The sequence below is a fragment of the Heterodontus francisci genome, unplaced genomic scaffold (genome assembly GCF_036365525.1).
Source record: "Heterodontus francisci isolate sHetFra1 unplaced genomic scaffold, sHetFra1.hap1 HAP1_SCAFFOLD_156, whole genome shotgun sequence".
Lineage (NCBI taxonomy): Eukaryota > Metazoa > Chordata > Chondrichthyes > Heterodontiformes > Heterodontidae > Heterodontus > Heterodontus francisci.
This window is the reverse complement of record NW_027142350.1, coordinates 2,333,276-2,340,240: the sequence shown is the minus strand read 5'-3', so window position 1 is coordinate 2,340,240 and position 6,965 is coordinate 2,333,276.

Below are 6,965 nucleotides of genomic sequence, written 5' to 3'. Positions count from 1 at the left end.
CCCACATACACATCTGGCAGGATCCTGATACACTGTGAAATCGCCATACACACCTGGCAGGTTCCTGATCCACTGTGAAAACCCCATACACATCTGGCAGGATCCTGATACATTGTGAAAACCCCATACACATCTGGCAGGATCCTGATACAATGTGAATCAGCCAAACACACCTGGCAGGATCATGATACACTGTGAAAACCTCATACACACCTGGCAGGATCCTGATACACTGTGAAATCCCCGTACACACCTGGCAGGATCCTGATGCACAGTGAATACCCCAAACACACCTGGCAGGATCCTGAACCACTGTGAAACCCCATACACATGTGGCAGGATCCTGATAAACTGTGAAACCACGAAACACACCTGGCAGGATCCTGATATACTGTGAAACCCACATAGACACCTGGGAGGATCCTGATCCACTTTGAAACCCCATACACACCAGGCAGGATCCTGATCAACTGCGAAACCAACATACACACCTGGCAGGATCCTGATGCACTGTGAAATCCCCATACACACCAGGCAGGATCCTGATAAACTTTGAAACCCACAGACACACCTGGCAGTATTGTGATTCACTGTGAAAACGCCATACACACCTGGCAGGATCCTGATACACTGTGAAAACTCCATATACACCTGGCAGGTTCCTGATGCACTGTGAAAACCCCATACACACGATGCAGGATCCTGATACACTTTGAAACCCCCATACACATCTGGAAGGATCCTGATGCACTGTGAAAACCCCATACATATCTGGCAGGATCCTGATGCCCTGTGAAAACCCCATTCACATCTGGCAGTTTCCTGATAAATTGTGAAACCCACATACACACCTGGCAGGATCCTGATGAACTGTGAAACACCCAGACACACCAGGCAGGATCCTGATAAACTGTGAAACCCCCATACACACCTGGCCGGATCCTGATGAACTGTGAAACCCCCATACACACCTGGCAGGATCCTGATAAACTGTGAAACCCACATACAATCCTGGCAGGATCCTGATAAACTGTGAAACCCCCATACACACCTGGCAGGATCCTGATACACTGTGAAAACCCCTTATACACGTGGCAGGAATCTGATCCACTGTGAAACCCCATACACACCAGGCAGGATCCTGATAAACTGTGAAACCCACATACACACCTGGCAAGAGCCTGATACACTGTGAAACCCACATACACACCTGTCAGTATCCTGATAAACTGTGAAATCCCATGCACACGTGCCAGGATCCTGATACACAGTGAAACCCCCAGACACATCTGGAAGGATCCTGATGCACTGTGAAAAACCCATACACATCTGGCAGTGTCCTGATGCACTGTGAAAACGCCATTCACATCCGGCAGGATCCTGATAAACTTTGACACCCACATACACACCTGGCAGGATCCTGATAAACTGTGAAACCCCCAGACACACCAGGCAGGATCCCGATAAAATGTGAAAACCCCATACACACCTGGCAGGATCCTGACAAACTGTGAAACCCCCATACACACCTGGCAGGAAACTGGGAAACTGTGAAAGCAACATACACACCTGGCAGGATCCTGATAAACTGTGAAAACCCCATATACACCTGGCAGGATCCTGATAAACTGTGAAAACCCCAGACACACCTGGCAGGATCGTGATAAACTGTGAAACCCACATACACACCTGGCAGGATCCTGATACACTGTGAAACCCCCATACACACCTGGCATGATCCTGATAAACTGTGAAACCCACATGCACACCTGGCAGGATCCTGATACACTGTGAAAACCCCATACACACCTGGCAGGATCCTGATAAACTGTGAAAACCCCAGACACACCTGGCATGATCCTGATAAACTGTGAAACCCACATGCACACCTGGCAGGATCCTGATACACTGTGAAAACCCCATACACACCTGGCAGGATCCTGATAAACTGTGAAAACCCCAGACACACCTGGCATGATCCTGATAAACTGTGAAACCCACATGCACACCTGGCAGGATCCTGATACACTGTGAAAACCCCATACACACCTGGCAGGATCCTGATAAACTGTGAAAACCCCAGACACACCTGGCAGGATCCTGATAAACTGTGAAACCCACATACACACCTGGCAGGATCCTGATACACTGTGAAACCCCCATACACACCTGGCATGATCCTGATCCACTGTGAAACCCAAATATACACCTGGCAGGATCCTGATACACTCTGAAAACACCACACACACCTGGCAGGATCCTGTTGCACAGTGAAAACCCCACATACACCTGGCAGGATCCTGACACACTGTGAAAAACCCATACACACCTGGCAGTATCCTGATGCACTGTGAAAAACCCATACACACCTGGCAGAATCCTGATACACTGTGAAAGCCCCACACACAACTGGCAGGATCCTGATCCACTGTGAGAACCCCATACACACCTGGCAGGATCCTGACCCACTGTGAAAACCCCATACCAACTTGGCAGGATCCTGATACACTGTGAAAACCTCACACACACCTGGCTGGATCCTGATACACTGTGAAAACAACATACACACCTGGCAGGATACTGATCCACTGTATATTCCCCATACGCACCTGGCAGGATGCTGATAAACTTTGAAAAACTCAAACAAACCTGGCAGGATCCTGATAAACTGTGAAACCCCCATGCACACCTGGCAGGATCCTGATACACTGTGAAACCCCCAAACACACCTGGCATGATCCTGATCCACTGTGAAACCCAAATATACACCTGGCAGGATCCTGATACACTCTGAAAACCCCACAGACACCTGGCAGGATCCTGTTGCACAGTGAAAACCCCAAATACACCTGGCAGGATCCTGATACACTGTGAAAAACCCATACACACCTGGCAGTATCCTGATGCACTGTGAAAAACCCATACACACCTGGCAGAATCCTGATACACTGTGAAAGCCCCAGACACACCTGGCAGGATCCTGATCCACTGTGAGAACCCCATACACACCTGGCAGGATCCTGACCCACTGTGAAAACCCCATACCAACTTGGCAGGATCCTGATACACTGTGAAAACCCCATACACACCTGGCAGGATGCTGATCCACTTTGAAAACCCCATACACACCTGGCAGGATCCTGATACACATTGAACCCCCATACACACCTGGCAGGATCCTGATAAACTGTGAAACCCCCATACACACCTGGCAGGATCCTGATGCGCTGTGAAATCCACATACACACCTGGCAGGTTCCTGACCCTCTGTGAAAACCCCATACACACCTGGAAGGAGCCTGATAAACTGTGAAAACCACATACACAACTGGCAGGATCCTGATGCACAGTGAAAACCCCAAACACACCTGGCAGGATCCTGATACACTGTGAAAACCCCATACACACCTAGCAGGATCCTGATGCACAGTGAAACCCAAACACACCTGGCAGGATCCTGAACCACTGTGAAACCCACATACACACGTGGCAGGATCCTGATAAACTGTGAAACACACATACACATCTGGCAGGATCCTGATACACTGTGAAATCGCCATACACACCTGGCAGGTTCCTGATCCACTGCAAAAAACCCCATACACATCTGGCAGGATCCTGATACATTGTGAAAACCCCATACACATCTGGCAGGATCCTGATGCACTGTGAATCAGCCAAACACACCTGGCAGGATCCTGATACACTGTGAAAACCTCATACACACCTGGCAGGATCCTGATACACTGTGAAATCCCCGTACACACCTGGCAGGATCCTGATGCACAGTGAATACCCCAAATACACCTGGCAGGATCCTGAACCACTGTGAAACCCCATACACATGTGGCAGGATCCTGATAAACTGTGAAACCACGAAACACACCTGGCAGGATCCTGATATACTGTGAAACCCACATAGACACCTGGGAGGATCCTGATCCACTTTGAAACCCCATACACACCAGGCAGGATCCTGATCAACTGCGAAACCAACATACACACCTGGCAGGATCCTGATGCACTGTGAAATCCCCATACACACCAGGCAGGATCCTGATAAACTTTGAAACCCACAGACACACCTGGCAGTATCGTGATTCACTGTGAAAACGCCATACACACCTGGCAGGATCCTGATACACTGTGAAAACTCCATATACACCTGGCAGGTTCCTGATGCACTGTGAAAACCCCATACACACGATGCAGGATCCTGATACACTTTGAAACCCCCATACACATCTGGAAGGATCCTGATGCACTGTGAAAACCCCATACATATCTGGCAGGATCCTGATGCCCTGTGAAAACCCCATTCACATCTGGCAGTTTCCTGATAAATTGTGAAACCCACATACACACCTGGCAGGATCCTGATGAACTGTGAAACACCCAGACACACCAGGCAGGATCCTGATAAACTGTGAAACCCCCATACACACCTGGCCGGATCCTGATGAACTGTGAAACCCCCATACACACCTGGCAGGATCCTGATAAACTGTGAAACCCACATACAAACCTGGCAGGATCCTGATAAACTGTGAAACCCCCATACACACCTGGCAGGATCCTGATACACTGTGAAAACCCCTTATACACGTGGCAGGAATCTGATCCACTGTGAAACCCCATACACACCAGGCAGGATCCTGATAAACTGTGAAACCCACATACACACCTGGCAGGAGCCTGATACACTGTGAAACCCACATACACACCTGTCAGTATCCTGATAAACTGTGAAATCCCATGCACACGTGCCAGGATCCTGATACACAGTGAAACCCCCAGACACATCTGGAAGGATCCTGATGCACTGTGAAAAACCCATACACATCTGGCAGTGTCCTGATGCACTGTGAAAACGCCATTCACATCCGGCAGGATCCTGATAAACTGTGACACCCACATACACACCTGGCAGGATCCTGATAAACTGTGAAACCCCCAGACACACCAGGCAGGATCCCGATAAAATGTGAAAACCCCATACACACCTGGCAGGATCCTGACAAACTGTGAAACACCCATACACACCTGGCAGGAAACTGGGAAACTGTGAAAGCAACATACACACCTGGCAGGATCCTGATAAACTGTGAAAACCCCATATACACCTGGCAGGATCCTGATAAACTGTGAAAACCCCGGACACATCTGGCAGGATCGTGATAAACTGTGAAACCCACATACACACCTGGCAGGATCCTGATACACTGTGAAACCCCCATACACACCTGGCATGATCCTGATAAACTGTGAAACCCACATGCACACCTGGCAGGATCCTGATACACTGTGAAAACCCCATACACACCTGGCAGGATCCTGATAAACTGTGAAAACCCCAGACACACCTGGCAGGATCCTGATAAACTGTGAAACCCACATACACACCTGGCAGGATCCTGATACACTGTGAAACCCCCATACACACCTGGCATGATCCTGATCCACTGTGAAACCCAAATATACACCTGGAAGGATCCTGATACACTCTGAAAACCCCACACACACCTGGCAGGATCCTGTTGCTCAGTGAAAACCCCAAATACACCTGGCAGGATCCTGACACACTGTGAAAAACCCATACACACCTGGCAGTATCCTGATGCACTGTGAAAAACCCATACACACCTGGCAGAATCCTGATACACTGTGAAAGCCCCACACACACCTGGCAGGATCCTGATCCACTGTGAGAACCCCATACACACCTGGCAGGATCCTGACCCACTGTGAAAACCCCATACCAACTTGGCAGGATCCTGATACACTGTGAAAACCTCACACACACCTGGCAGCATCCTGATACACTGTGAAAACAACATACACACCTGGCAGGATACTGATCCACTGTATATTCCCCATACGCACCTGGCAGGATGCTGATAAACTGTGAAACCCTCAAACAAACCTGGCAGGATCCTGATAAACTGTGAAACCCCCATGCACACCTGGCAGGATCCTGATACACTGTGAAACCCCCAAACACACCTGGCATGATCCTGATCCACTGTGAAACCCAAATATACACCTGGCAGGATCCTGATAAACTCTGAAAACCCCACACACACCTGGCAGGATCCTGTTGCACAGTGAAAACCCCAAATACACCTGGCAGGATCCTGATACACTGTGAAAAACCCATACACACCTGGCAGTATCCTGATGCACTGTGAAAAACCCATACACACCTGGCAGAATCCTGATACACTGTGAAAGCCCCACACACACCTGGCAGGATCCTGATCCACTGTGAGAACCCCATACACACCTGGCAGGATCCTGACCCACTGTGAAAACCCCATACCAACTTGGCAGGATCCTGATACACTGTGAAAACCTCACACACACCTGGCAGGATCCTGATACACTGTGAAAACAACATACTCACCTGGCAGGATACTGATCCACTGTATATTCCCCATACGCACCTGGCAGGATGCTGATCAACTGTGAAACCCTCAAACAAACCTGGCAGGATCCTGATAAACTGTGAAACCCCCATACACACCTGGCAGGATCCTGATATACTGTGAAAACCCATACACACCTGGCAGGATCCTGATATACTGTGAAACCCCCATGCACACCTGGCAGGAGCCTGATGCGCTGTGAAATCCCCGTACACACCTGGCGTGTTCCTGATGCACAGTGAAACCGCATTCACATCTGGCAGGATCCTGATACACAGTGAAACCCCATTCACATCTGGCAGGATCCTGATACACTGTGAAACCCCAGACACACCTGGCAGGATCCTGATACAATGTGAAACCCCATACACACCTATCAGAAAACTGATACACAGTGAAACCCGCATACACACCTGGCAGGATCCTGATACACTGTGCAAACTCCAAACACGCCTGGCAGGACCTTGATAAACTGTGAAGACCCCATACACACCTGGCAGGATCCTGATATACTGTGAAATCAACGACACACCTGGCAGG